Source organism: Martes martes (assembly GCF_963455335.1).
Source record: "Martes martes genome assembly, chromosome: 8".
Lineage (NCBI taxonomy): Eukaryota > Metazoa > Chordata > Mammalia > Carnivora > Mustelidae > Martes > Martes martes.
The window spans coordinates 11,547,700-11,561,568 of NC_137895.1; the positions used below are offsets into that span (position 1 = coordinate 11,547,700).

General features: G+C 48.8%; 1 pseudogene across 1 annotated transcript; it reads right to left on the reverse strand.

Moving 5' to 3' along the window:
* Nucleotides 1-12,318: 12,318 nt before the first annotated feature.
* LOC308347863 (periphilin-1-like) lies at nt 12,319-13,434 on the reverse strand (annotated as a pseudogene). The gene is made up of 2 exons: nt 13,366-13,434; nt 12,319-13,208 (listed from the first exon to the last, which is right to left on the reverse strand). The product of its transcript is annotated as a periphilin-1-like (transcript).
* Nucleotides 13,435-13,869: the final 435 nt, after the last annotated feature.

A 13,869-nucleotide genomic window follows, 5' to 3' on the forward strand; every position in this document is an offset into this window, starting at 1 on the left:
GCCCCCCTGAGGGTCGGGGCTGTATCCTCCGCGCTCCTTTACGAGTTTGCTGCTGGAATGAATGAGGGTGTGCAGGTACTCAGGTCACAAGAGGGTCCTATGGGGGCCAGAAAAGGGAGGTCAGAGGAAGGCCTAGCTGCCTCTCCCTGATCAGACACTGGCCCTCATTAGTGCCAAGCCTGTGAGAAAGTCTGTCAAGGCCAGTGTTTGCTGAGTGCTTCCTGCATGCCGGACAGTGAGGTGGACACCATTATTGTCCCCACTGCACGAATGAGAAACTGAAGTTGCCAACAGAAAAGCCAATCTCACACCCCCGATGGCCAGTGCTTTGGTGCAAGTCCGCAAGGAGACTTACGGTTGGGATAGTTCAGAGGCATGTGACTTTCATTTTATTCCCCCCAAATTTTTTAAAGATTTTATTTATTAATTTAATTTTTTAAAAAGATTTTATTTATTTATTTGACAGAGATCACAGGCAGGCAGAGAGAGAGGAAGGGAAGCAGGCTTCCTGCTGAGCAGAGAGCCAGATTCGGGCTCGATCCTAGGACTCTGGGATCATGACCTGAGCCAAAGGCAGAGGCTTTAAGCCACTGAGCCACCCAGGTGCCCCATTTATTAATTTTAAAGAGAGAGACAGGGAGAGTGTCCGAGCGGGAAGGGGCAGAGGGAGAGAGAGAATCTCAAGCAGACTCCACACTGAACGTGGAGCCCCACGCCAGGCTCGACCCCACAACCCTAAGATCATGACCTGAGCCAAAATCAAGAGTCAGATGCTCAATGGACTGAGCCACCTGGGCGGCCCTTATCCCAAATTTTAATTATCATCATTCTAATAACATGTGAGCAAGGGCCATTAGGTCCAACGGCCTGGCAGGAGCTGCTCAGTTTTCCTTTGATATTCAAGTCTGCTGGTGGGGATTCTGCCTGGCGCCTCCAGCCAGGCTTCCCTGATCTCAGCAGAGCCCAGTCTGCAACCCAATGGCTCTCACTGGGTCTGTGGGAACAGTTCCTTTATATTCCCTCCAGCTGTGTCTGGGAGCCCCTAGGGAACTCCCCTTGGCTGGCGGCCTTCTGAGGCTTTTGCAGATCAGCTCTTCCTTTTTGCTCATTCACAGCTCTGTCTCTCCTCCCCAGGAGTCAAACTTGGGCTCAGGAGGGGGGCTCACGAGAGTAAGGGTTCATCCCTTCAACCGTACAGAACGGAAGCACCTGGTGGGGCAGGCGCTGAGCAGAATGTTAGGGACACAGACATGCCTTCTGTACAGACCTGCCATGCTCCCAGACTCACAGTCCAGCAGGGGAGACAGCTGTTAACCAGGATGAAAACAGTGAGATGCCGCTTCATGCCCATCACAACGTAGAAAGGTCAGTACTCGCAAGGGTTGCTGATGACGTGGCGAGATGGGCAGTCTCAGGCACCGCTGCAGACAGGTGAATCAGCACCACCGTTCCGGAAAGCAACCAGGCAGTATCTGGTAAGATCAGATCTGGGCATGCCCGTTAACCCAGAAATCCCACTCCTGGCTAAGCATCCTGGAGAAACTCTCATCCAAATCCCTCGGAGAATCTGGGCAGAGATATTCATCGTTGCACGGCTAGTGGCCAAATGGGGCAGATCTCTGCTAGGGAAGTTAGAGCAGGTGCACATACAGCAACACAGAGAAGGATCTCAAAGCAGTAAATGGAGCAAAATTTAACTTTTTAAAAATTTTTAAAAATTATTTTATTTATTTACTTGTCAGAGAGGAGAGAGAGAGCACAAGCAGGGGGAGCAGTAGGCAGAGAGAACAGTGGGCAGAAGGAGAAGCAGGCTCCCCATTGAGCAAAGAGCCTGACGTGGGACTCGATCCCAGGACCCTGGGATCATTATCTGATCATTATCTGAGTCGAAAGCAGATGCTTAACCGACTGAGCCACCCAGGGGTCCCAAGATTCAACTTTTTAAAAAAGATTTATTTAATTATTTTAGAGAGAGAGAGAGAGAGTGTGTACGTGCAAGCAGTGGGGAGAGGCAGAGAAAGCAGACAGCACTCCGAGCGGAACCTGACGCCGGACTGGATCCCAGGACCCTGAGATCAGGGCCTGAGTTGAAACCAAGGGTTGGATGCTTAGCTGACTGCACCGTTTGGGTTCCCCAGAGTGAGATGTAATTTTTGAAAATGAAAACATATGCAAGGAAAAAAAATAACCACACACATGCAAGAAATCCTTAAAAGAAAATTCACAAGACTCACGCATGTGTAGGGAAGATGAGTGGGAACCGAGGAAGAAGAAAGGCATAAAATATATAGGAAAAGGATCTTGCATAAACTACCCAAGATCGTTGCTATCCCCCGAAAGTATGTCCACTCAACTCTGTGGATCGAAAGTTTCTTAGAGGCAGAATAAAAACAGATAACTACACTCGTAAACAACCAAGTCTAGGGGAGATAATCTGAGGGTCACATCTCAGGCTGCTCTGCTCTGTGTTCAAAACACTCCCCTCTGGTGTTGGCCAACCCTCAGAAAAACCCTCCATGCTGGACTCTCTTTACCTTCTAGTGAGTTCTTCCCCGGAAGTCTCCTCGGCCCCATGCAGAGGCCTGTGTTGGATGCCTCGGGACCTCCAGTGTCACCCGAATCACAGGTCAACACTGCTCATGTCTCAAGAGGAGACCAAGATCATGGAGCCCTTTGTGGCTCCATTTTATAATCACTTATCAAGTGCCTGCTTGCTGTGGGGCACAGGAGCCCAACGAGGAAGGACATGATGAAAGCCCCTCTTTTGGGGTGTCTGGGTGGCACAGTGGGTCAAGCGTCTGACTCTTGGTTTTGGCTCGGGTCGTGATCTTGGGGTTGTGGGATCGAGCCCCGCATCAGGCTCTGGGCTCAGCGTGGTCTGCGTGAATTCTTGCTTCCTCTCCTTCTGCCCTTTCCCCTGATCTCTGTCTTTCTGTCTCTCTCTCTCTCTAAAATAAGTAAATCAGTCTTTTAAAAAAGCCCCTTTGTTTTTCACTCTAGCACTTTGCATACATCAACCCAATAAAATCCATCTAAACACACAGAAATTGATGACATTAGCTAGTGGATCCTGGTGTTCCTAGGAAAGAAGTGGATGGAGGGTCTACTGAATTCTGACCTGGTCTACGGAAGTAGAAGTCTCCATCAAGAGATCAGGGACTGGGGCACCTGGGTGGCTCAGTGGTTTAGGCCTTTGCCTTCGGCTCAGGTCATGATCTCAGGGTCCTGGGATCGAGCCCCGCATCGGGCTCTCTGCTCAGCGGGAGCCTGCTTCCCCCTCTCTCTGTCTGCCTCTCTGCCTAGCTCTGATTTCTCTCTGTCAAATAAATAAATAAATAAATAAATAAATAAATAAATAAATAAAAAGAGATCAGGGACTAACTTGAGTGACCAAAACAAAGTCAATGCCCGCAATCAGTTCTTGGACTTGAACAAATTTATGCACCTGACACCTTAAGTGAAGGGGAGCTGGTTCCCCTTGAGGAGGGACCCCACAGTTACCCTCTTCACCCCTGTGTGTATAGCAGCATTATCTACAATAGCCAAACTACAGAAGCAGCCAACTGATGAATGGATAAAGAAGATGTGGTATAGGAATACAGTGGAATATTACTCAGCCATCAAAAGAATGAAATCTTGCCATTTGCAATGATGTGGACAGAGCTAGAGGGTAGCATGCTAGCGAAATAGTCAGAGAAAGATAGCATATGATTTCACTTGTATGTAGAATTTAAGAAACAGAGCGGACAAACAAAGAAAAAAAGAGACAAACTGAAAAACAGACTCTTAACTATAAAGAACGAACTGCAGGTCACCAGAGGGAAGATGGGTGGGGGATGGGGGAACTAGGTGAAGGGGTTACAAGCACACTTATGTCGATGAGCACGGGGTGATGCATGGAGGTATTGAATCACCGAAACTGATATAACACTGTATGTTCACTCTACTGGAATTAAAATAATAATAATAAAAAAACTAACAGAGGGGCGCCTGGGTGGCTCAGTAGGTTAAAGCCTCTGCCTTCGGCTCAGGTCATGATCCCAGGGTCCTGGGATCGAGCCCCGCATCGGGCTCTCTGCTCGGTGGGGAGCCTGCTTCCTCCTCTCTCTCTCTGCCTGCCTCTCTGCCTACTTGTGATCTCTCTCTGTCAAATAAATAAATAAAATCTTAAAAAAAAAAACTAACAGAAAAGAATAATATAAAAAATAAATAAAAGCAGTGTGAGCCATTTAAAACTGAACTTGCCAGTTCTCTGGCAGGAAAAGAAATTTAGCCAATTTAGGACTGAAAAGAAAAATGGGCGCTGCACACATATATCAAATGGAAAGTAAAAAAGAAATAAAGTAACTGAGAATTTCAAATGGAGCTCAGTGAGAAAAGAGCGACAGATTAAAAAAAAAAGAAGCGGGAGAAGTTACACTCTACCCGTTTCTCTCAGCGTCCCCCAAGGGCACTTCCAAACTTTTACCAGGGTGACTGCACATTCAGGAAAGGAGATAATCAGACTTTTCTGGCTCTAAACTGACATGAACTCCAGGAGACCCAGAACATCACGATGGTCCACCCGTCAGAGCCAGGACTTTGGGGAAGATCAGGGGATCCATGAGGTGTCAGCTTAGGTCTGTCCCACACTTGGCCAGATGGGTTCCCAAACCCACACCGTGGTATTTCCCCAGTTCTAGAACGTCCAGTTGGGATAGACATCCCCGGCAACTGGCAGAGTCCCCATAATGCAGGCGCCGCTACTGTCCCCATCTTACAGAGGGGAATGCGGAAGCATAGGACATTCTGTCCTTCACCCATGGGCACACGGCTGGAGGCCGGGACTCCGACCATGGCAGTCTGGCTCCAAATCCACGTCCTCAAGTGCTTGTATTTTTGTAGGGGAGAGAAGCAAGTACACGGATAACCGAGGTGCCTTGGAGAATTATAGCCACAGAGACGAGCATAGAAGTTATGAGGATCTGGGGGTGCGGTGGTGGTCAGCCAAGGGCTCCCAGCAGAGGTAGTGTCTAAACACAGTTTTGAAAGATGAGTTGGAGAGAGAGCGGGGGCGGGGGGGCAAAGGCGCCCTAGATGGGCTGAGGGGCCCTACAGAGGAGGGGCTGTCCCTCGGGGAGGTGGTGGGGATGGCTCAGGTTGTAGGAGCTTGGGGGGTGAGAGCCTTGGAACCTGGGACGGGAGGGTGCCAGGGTCCCCGAGAGGGCTGCTGCAGGTGGGGTCCTGCGCCTGCCTCCTGGGGCCCCGCCCAGCCTGCCTTTCTGACCACCCTAGCTTGTGACATTCCGGGGCATCCCCCAACCTGTGGTTTCTGTACACAAGTCCTTGCGGTTAGTATTTAGCAATGTACTTTCATCTCAGAGTAAACACTTCTTTCCTTTTGTTTTTTTCTTCCTCTTTATTTATCGCCCTGGGCAGCTTCTGGATTCCCCACCCCAGGCCCTAAAAGGAAGACAAAAGCTCTTTGGAAAGTCCTGGAGGGCTAGTGGCCCTGTGTGAATGACTCTCATCCTGGTCACAAGGACTGAAATCCAATGGCCTGGGAAGAGAGGGAACGCACTGCCCTAGGCCTTGGCGGTGGTTTAGGGGGAGAAAGGAGGGGGATGTGTGCGGGGTGCCTCCTGGGGGCCAACCCTGTACACTCCTTTTCCTTCTCATAATCGTCACTTCCACCAGTGAGATAGGAAGTAGATCACCTGTTTCTCGGGTGAGGAAAATCTGGCACAGAGAGGTAAGTGAGGTGGCCCAAAGTTGCACAGCAGCACGAGGAGGGGTGGAGTGGAAGCCTCGCACTGGGGGGCTGTGACACCCGCCTTTCCCATGAGCCCACCCTGTGGCCTGAAGCATGGACAGTTCCGTGTCTTTAGCTTGGTGGAACTTAGGGAAAGTAACTGAGAGCCTAGAGAAGAAAGACTCAGTATTCTCCTTTCTGGGCTCCAGGGACTGGCATGAAAATAATTCTGGCCAAGACCACTGAGGGCTTCTGAGCGCTTTGCTGGTAGGGAGGCATTGAAACCTCACTACACTTCTTTCTACCAACCTCCGTGCTTGCACTAGTCTCATTTCACAAGTAAGAAAACTGAGGCACAGAAAGGGAAAGAAACCTGCCCATGGTCACACAGCTCCTGAGTGGCAGAGCTAGGATTTGAAATGAAGCTGTCACTTAAAAAAAGATGGTGCTTTTTTTTTTTAAAGATTTTATTTATTTATTTGAGAAAGAGAGAGAAAGAGAGCAAGCGCTTGCGAACTGGGGCAGGGGCAGAGGGAGAGGGAGGAGGAGAGAAGCAGACTCAAGGCTGAGCCCCAAAGTTGGAAGCGGGGTTCCATCTGGTGACCCGGAGATCATGACCTGAGCCGAAACCAGGAGTCAGACGCTCAACCGACTGAGCCACCCAGGGGCCCCTAAAGTGCTTTTTAATTTATTAATTAATTAATCTTTAAATGTGGTGAAACACACATCCCATAAAGTTTCCCATCTTAACCATCTGCCAGCGAATATTCCGGTGACACTAAGCACATTCACACTGTTTGCAACTGTCCCCGCCTTCCACCGCCAGAACTTTTTCCACTTGCAAGAGAAGCTCTGTCCCCATCGAACAGCGACAAACCCCCACCCCCACCACCCGCCGCCATCTGCCCTTCCCTGCAACCCCCAGCAAGGGGCATTTCAAGCAGGCGCCACCCCCTGCGTGGAGCCCAGTGCGGGGATTGAACCCAGGACCCTGAGATCCAGACCTGAGCTGAGATCAGGCCTCCCTGACGGAGCCACCCAGGCGCCCCAGGCGGCATTTTATTCCCTGTCTCTACGAAGCTGACTCCTCTAGGTACCCCACGGAACTGGAATCATAAGGTATTTGTCCTTCGGTGACTGGCTTATTTCTCGAAGAGGAATGTCTTCCGGGTTCACCCACAACGCAGCCTGGGTCCGAAGTGTCCTCGTCTCTAAGGCTGAGTGAGAGTCCACGATGTGTGCGGACCACACCTTGGTTATCCGCTCGCTGCTGACGGGCACCGGGGTCCTTCTGCCTCTTGGCAAATGGGAACAAGGCTGCTATAAACAGGGAGGGGCACCTATCCCTTCCAGACCCTGCTTTCAGTTCCGAGGGGCGCACCACGCTTCACCCCATGACCTGCCTCTTACCAGAACCCCCCACTCCCCCACCCCCTGGCTTCTCAGGCTGTTCTGCGAGGCCTCCTTGCAGGGTACTCGGCCCAGGGCCTTTCCGGGGAAGTCTGTGTGATCCGAGAAGGGGCTCCCATCCTTCCTGCCTGCCCCTGATGGACACTGGCTTCTTTTCAGCCACTCTCCTCAGACTGAGATGCTCCTGTCTGCTCTGATGTAGCGTAACATGCCCTGAAGGAACCTTCCAGCCACAACCTGCCAGGACCCAGGCTCTCTGGGGCCCACTCTGACCTTGATGACCTTGACCTTGATGACCTTGACCTTGACCTTGACCTTGATGACCTTATGGCCTCGGTGAAGCTCCTGAGCCACCCTGGGCCTTATTTGTTGAACTGTAGCATGGGTTGGTCATCCCCACCATCCCCTCTCGGTACCTTGTGTATGGAACGTGGGAGCAAACCACAGAAAGGCCAGGAACGGTGCCAGGCCGGGGATAGGCACTCAGCGCACATCCGCCTTACATCTGGGCGGGGCAGAACCCACACTTCGTGTGTGACCTTGGGCAAGTGACTGTCTCTCTCTGAGCTTAGCTTTTTTCATCCTTCAGAGGTAGTCAGGCCTCCCCTGCTTAATTCCCAGGGAGGAGATCAGGTGAGACCCAAATGTCTTCGAGGCCCATCTAGAACCTGTCTTGGGCCGCACTTGCTCTGCCTCTGTGTGGGTCCTGTGTCCCTGGCTCACCAGGGGCAGGATCAGCATCTCACACTTGACCCTCAATAGATGTCCCTCAGTAGACACGCATCATCTGACCAGTGGTGCTACTGGATCCCAGTGCTCTGTCTCCCAGTCGTTTGCAGGGAAGATGTCAACCTCAGGAAACCTAGAGGAAATTGATTGCTCACACCAGGGAAAAGCCTGGGTAGAGCTGGACGCAGGTCTGGGATGCTGTGGTTGGATCCCTCCCTCCGTCCTTTAACCCTGCTTTCCTGCAATTAGGGCTTATTTTCCGGTGGGTTCTCCCTACATGACAGCAGACAGCCCGCAGCTCTCTGGTCTCAGATCAAACCAGTTAGCCACCTCTGTGGAAAGAAAGCCTCTTTCTCTAAGTAGTCGCAGCAAACATCCTGGGTCTGCCTCCCTCCTCCCTTTTGAGACTTGATCTCAAAACCGCCTCACAACATATCCTGGGCTTCTGATGGGTCAGGTCTGAGTCACGGGCCCACTCCAGACTGGGAAGTGGGTCAGCCCCGTTTCCACCATGGGGACTGAGAGGGGGTGATCGGTGGCTCCCCAAAGAACTGAGGTGCTGTTATCAGAAGCCAGGGCACGAAGAGACAGGTATGAAGAGGCCTAGACAGGAAGCCCAGACTCTGATCCAAGCTTTATCATTCACTCCCTGCGTGGCCCTAAAAGTCACTGTCCCTTTCTGAGCCTGTTTCCTCATCTGTAAAAGAGCGTCAGATTCCATCACTGGGTCACAAACCAGGCTGCTGCTAGAACTAACTGGTAAGCTTTTAAAAATGTAGACTCCCTGGGACCATTTTATTTATTTTTTATTTTAAAGATTTTATTTGTTTATTTGACAGAGAGAGATCACAAGTAGGCAGAGAGGTAGGCAGAGAGAGAGAGAGGGAAGCAGGCTCCCTGCTGAGCAGAGAGCCCTATGCGGAACTCGATCCCAGGACCCTGAGATCATGACCTGAGCTGAAGGCAAAGGCTTAACCCGCTGAGCCACCCAGACGTCCTCCCTGGGACCATTTTAGACTGTTCTGACTCAGGAGTTCTGGGGAAGGACCAAGGACTCTGCATTTTTGACAACAACCCAAAGATTCTGATGTGTTTTGACTTTCAGAAGTTACGGGATGAGATGACGTCCAAGGGTCCTCCCACTCTAATGTCCTCTGGTTCTAAAGTGAATCAATGTGGGTCAAAGGCTGAGCAGAAAGACGGTGGCAGACCTAGCAGTGCTCACCAAATACTCCCGTCCCTCCCCAGCCCTCGCCTGCACCTTTCCACATGGGCTGGGCTCGCAATGGCTCTGGCCAATGAGATGTGAGTGGGAAAGGACACATGTTCCGTCCAGGAGGAGGCGGTTGAAAGTTCATGTCACCTTGATGAAAAATTTGTGAACAGAACCTGAACTTCGGGGTCACTGCCACACACAGTAAAGAGGTGACAGTGGACACAGGAGGGAAAGTGGGCTGGGGACTTGATATTCTTCCTTCCTGCCTTTTTCCGGCTGAATGGGAACCTCCAGGGCCCAGTGGTGGTAGTCAGTTCACACCGTGGCCTCCAGAGGACGAGGAACAGGGAGGCCGTCCAAAGGCCAGAGGCATCCCAGGACAGCTGGAGAAGTGTGGGCGTGGATTGGCTGGACACCCCATGGCTCGTCGATACCCATGTAAGGCACCAGGGTTGGGGGAACGCTAATACTCCATAATGAGGTATTTATCCTTATCAGGGTTGGAGGGCAAGCCCAGCGGGGAGGAGTGACTCACCCTGCGTCCTGAATACCTCTGATGCTCAGGGAAATCCAGTCCAAAGGCTGCCTCGTCCAGGTCATTTCCTTCCATAGAACATGACTTCAGAGTGACTTTGAGAATGTTGACACCAATGGATGGTCACTGCTTTCAGAGGTGACCCCTTGTTAGGGTTTGGACATTTTCCCATGGATCATGGAAAACAAATCAGGACTATGCCTTTCCATGGTTAACTCTAGCATTGGTGGACACAAGCTCACCCTTTGCACTTGGGCTTCCCTTACCCCAGACAAGGCCTCTACTCATGAGATTAAAAATCAGTTTTAAATTTTAATTCATCATGTCTTGATTATTATCATTTATCATATTTACATAATTAATTGTATTTCCATTTTTATTTAAAATTTATGTATTTTTTTAAAGATTTTATTTATTTATTTGACAGAATCACAAGTAGGCAGAGAGGCAGGCAGAGAGAGAGGAGGAAGCAGGCTCCCTGCTGAGCAGAGAGCCCGATGCGGGGCTCGATCCCAGGACCCTGGGATCATGACCTGAGCCGAAGGCAGAGGCTTTAACCCACTGAGCCACCCAGGCACCCCTTAAAATTTATGTATTTTTTAAAAATATTTTATTTATTTGACAGACACAGTGAAAGAGGGAACACAAGCAGGGAGAAGTGAGAGAGGGATAAGCAGGCTCCCTGCTGAGCAAGGAGCCCCATGTGGGACTCAATCCCAGGACCCCGGGATGATGACCTGAGCCAAAGGCAGATGCTTAACAGGCGCCCCAAATTTTATGTTTTTTTTTGTGTGTTTGTTTGTTTTGTTTTTTAAATAATACATGCCAGATATCTGAGTGGCTCAGTTGGTTAGGTGTCTGCCTTTGGCTCAGGTCATCATCCCAGGGTCCTGGGATCGAGTCCCGCTTTGGGGGGGGGTCCCTGCTCAGCTTCTCCTCTGCCCCTCCCCACCTTGCAAAAATAAACCGACAAAATCTTTAAAAATGTTAATACATTCCCATAATACAAGTCGAACGATGTACAGGGAGAAGCCAGTCTTGTCACTCACCCTTATCTCCCAGTCCCTCGGTTCTGGAACTAGAATCCAGGGACATTTAAAGAAAAACTTGCTAGTGGGGCACCTGGGTGGCTCAGTTGGTGAAACATCTGACTCTTGATGTCGGCTCAGGTCAAGATCTCAGGATTGTGAGATCAAGGCCCCTGTCGGGCTCTGTGCTGGGTGTAGAGCCTGCTTAATGATTCCCTCTCTCCCTCTCCCCCTTCCTACATCTAAAAAAAAAAGAAAGAAAGAAAGAAAGAAAAGCTTGCTGGTAATAATAGGTACTGTTTATTAAAATTTATTGTGTGTTGGGCATACAGCAGGCACTCTCCACACACCATTTCCCCAATGTCTACAATGACCCTATAAACTTGGTATATTACAGGAGAGGAAACTGACCCTTGGACAGATAAAATAACATGTCCAAGGTCACCCAGAATAAAAGGCAAAGCCAGGGCCAACATCACACTTTTTTCCAGTGTGCTGACTGCCTTGCAATATCACTAATTAACATTGGTATAATGTTTTCCTATTTATAAATTGTGTCCTAAGACATTTAAGGCTCATGACTATCCTGTGGGGCAGGTAGGGATGACTGTATTGTTGTATCCAGAATATAGATAATGAAACGGAGGTTCCAGGTTCCAGGTTCTAGGAACACATGACTTGGCCCTGTGCCAAGTGCCATATAACCCTGAATTCATTTAATCCTAATGACAGCCCTCAGAATTTTTTACTTTAGAGTTTAAGAAAGCGAGAGTCAGAGAGGCAAAGTGACCTGCCTAAGGTCACATGGCAAATAAACGGGAAAACCAGGAATGGATCACCTGGTCTAAACTCAAAGTGATATTCTTCTTCTTTTTATTTTATCTTATTTTATTTATTTATTTGACAGAGATCACAAACAGGCAGAGAGGCAGGTCGGGGGGAAGCAGGCTCCCTGCTGAGCAGAGAGCCCCATGTGGGGCTTGATCTGAGGACCCTGAGATCATGACCTGAGCCAAAGGCAGAGGCTTAACCCACTGAGCCACCCAGGCACCCCAAAGTGATACTTTTCTAATTGTCAGGCACTATGGCTTGCAGAGATCAAAATCTGCGTTTTCTTTCTTTTTTTTTTTTTTTAAGATACTAAAGTATTCAGTTTATTTGGATAGTATACTTGGACATATTAAAAGTTACAAAGCCTAAAATAAGCGAGCAACAAGTCAATAAAATCAAACTCAGAATTCTAACATTTTCACATGGGATCACTGACTATGAAATGCAAAAAGACTATTAATATTTTAGTGGAATGATCTCTAACGTAATAAATTACACTAGTGTGACCAAAACAAACGATCGCATACTACAGAAGACAAAAGAACATGAACTGTTCTCCAGGACTGCTTTTTCCAAGCTTGAAAAATTAACTGACCCATCATTTTTGGGGAGAAAAAGAGAAGTATGAATTAGGAGGCTCTACATGTAGATTTTAAAAATTATAATGAAAATATCTTAAACTATTTTAGATGTTTACTTGACATTCGAAGTGTGGTAACTATCATAAAGTATTTCTCTTCATCACAAAAATTCCATATATTAAGGATTTACACAATCCAGGAAAAACAAGAAACAAAAAGACCCTAGAAACATTTTTGTTGCCTGAGCAAGTAATTTTCTAAAAAGGCTCTCCAAAATCTTGACTAGAGGTGTCATACTCTGCAATGAAATGCTTGAGTTCTTCAACACACCGCTCACCTATTTCATGTAAATTCTGTCTCAATGCAAACTGTATAGACTTTTTTTTTTTCCAAACTGTATAGACTTTTCTAATGGAGGATCTTTTTCAATCAGCATTTTCACAACCATCCCGAAAGTTTCACAGTCTTGTCGGTAAACCTGTTCAATCTCTTTGGTTTTTGATGCTATTGCTTTAGAGCGACTGGTTAGCTGACTGTCTTCAAATAATTCTATGCCATCTGTTGCATTTGACTCAGGTTCCTCTGGCTGGTCAATAAACATTGGTGCTGTGGATCCTGCCTCATACTCAATTTCAGGTAAGTTACTCTCATCTGCCTTCTCTAGCTTCTCATCAGCCCACTTGCTTGCAGCCTCAGCAAGTTCCTTTTCAGTTAGCCTACTGGGTTTGTCTAACACCTTTGATGAAGGAACTGCTGAAGAACTTGAGGGGGAAGTGTCTCTTGATGTTTTCAAAGACTGAACAGGTCTCTCTTTACCTCTTTCTGGATTTCCTTCATTCTGCCGTTCATAGGAGGCACCAGCACGGATGGACTTTCTATGTTGAGACTGATGGAAAGAGTACGTTTTGCTTCTTTCTGGAGAGTAGCTTCTACTACTGATACTGGATCCAGACCCGCTGTGTGGAGAATCCTTTCGACCTACAGGTGATTCTCTGAAAAAAGGAGTGTCTCTTTTATGAGGAGACTGGTCTCTTGTGTAATGGGGAATAGAAACTTTTTCTTCTAAAGCCACCTCTCATGTCCCTGTACTCAGGCTGTCGACTTGCAGAATGATCATCTCTTGTCCACCTATAGCCAGATTCATCTCCTCTGTGAGGTGGACCACTTCTTCGATCACGAGAAAAACTCGTCATATTCTTGGTAATCAACATGACTGTAATATCTACTGTAGTTTCCTTCACCAGGTCTGTCTAGCAGTGGTGGTTTCTTTGGCACAATATTAACTACTCTATGGTAGCCATCACTGGGATGATTTCGCGGAGGTACTCGTTCTCTTGGAGTCTTTCACAGTCATATCGTCCCTCAGACCACATTTCATCTCTTCTGTAAGCCACGACTCTGGGCGGCCGGGAGACCCCGTAAATGTAGTCGTCGGCTCGTCGCCCTCTCCTCAAAATCTGCGTTTTCATTCGGCTAGCCCATCTGTCCTAACACTGGAGCTAGGAGGGTAGTGTTATTGCTCCCATTTTCCAGGTGAGGAAGCTGAGGCCTTACTTAGCAAGATGGCAGGGTTGCCCAAAGGCACACAGCTAACCAGTGGCAGAGGCGGGGTTTGAGCCTGTTCTGATTCTCTCTGGGGCTGTTCGCCCACACCCGGCAGCCAGACCTTGGACCTGCTTCCCATGAAGCCACGTCCCGCTTTCACATCAGCGAGGCCAAGTCTGCACGTAGTGATTTCACCAAAGATTATGTGAGCACCTGGCGGGAAGGACGTGGAGGGAGAGAGAGTCAAACCGGAGTCCAGGCGA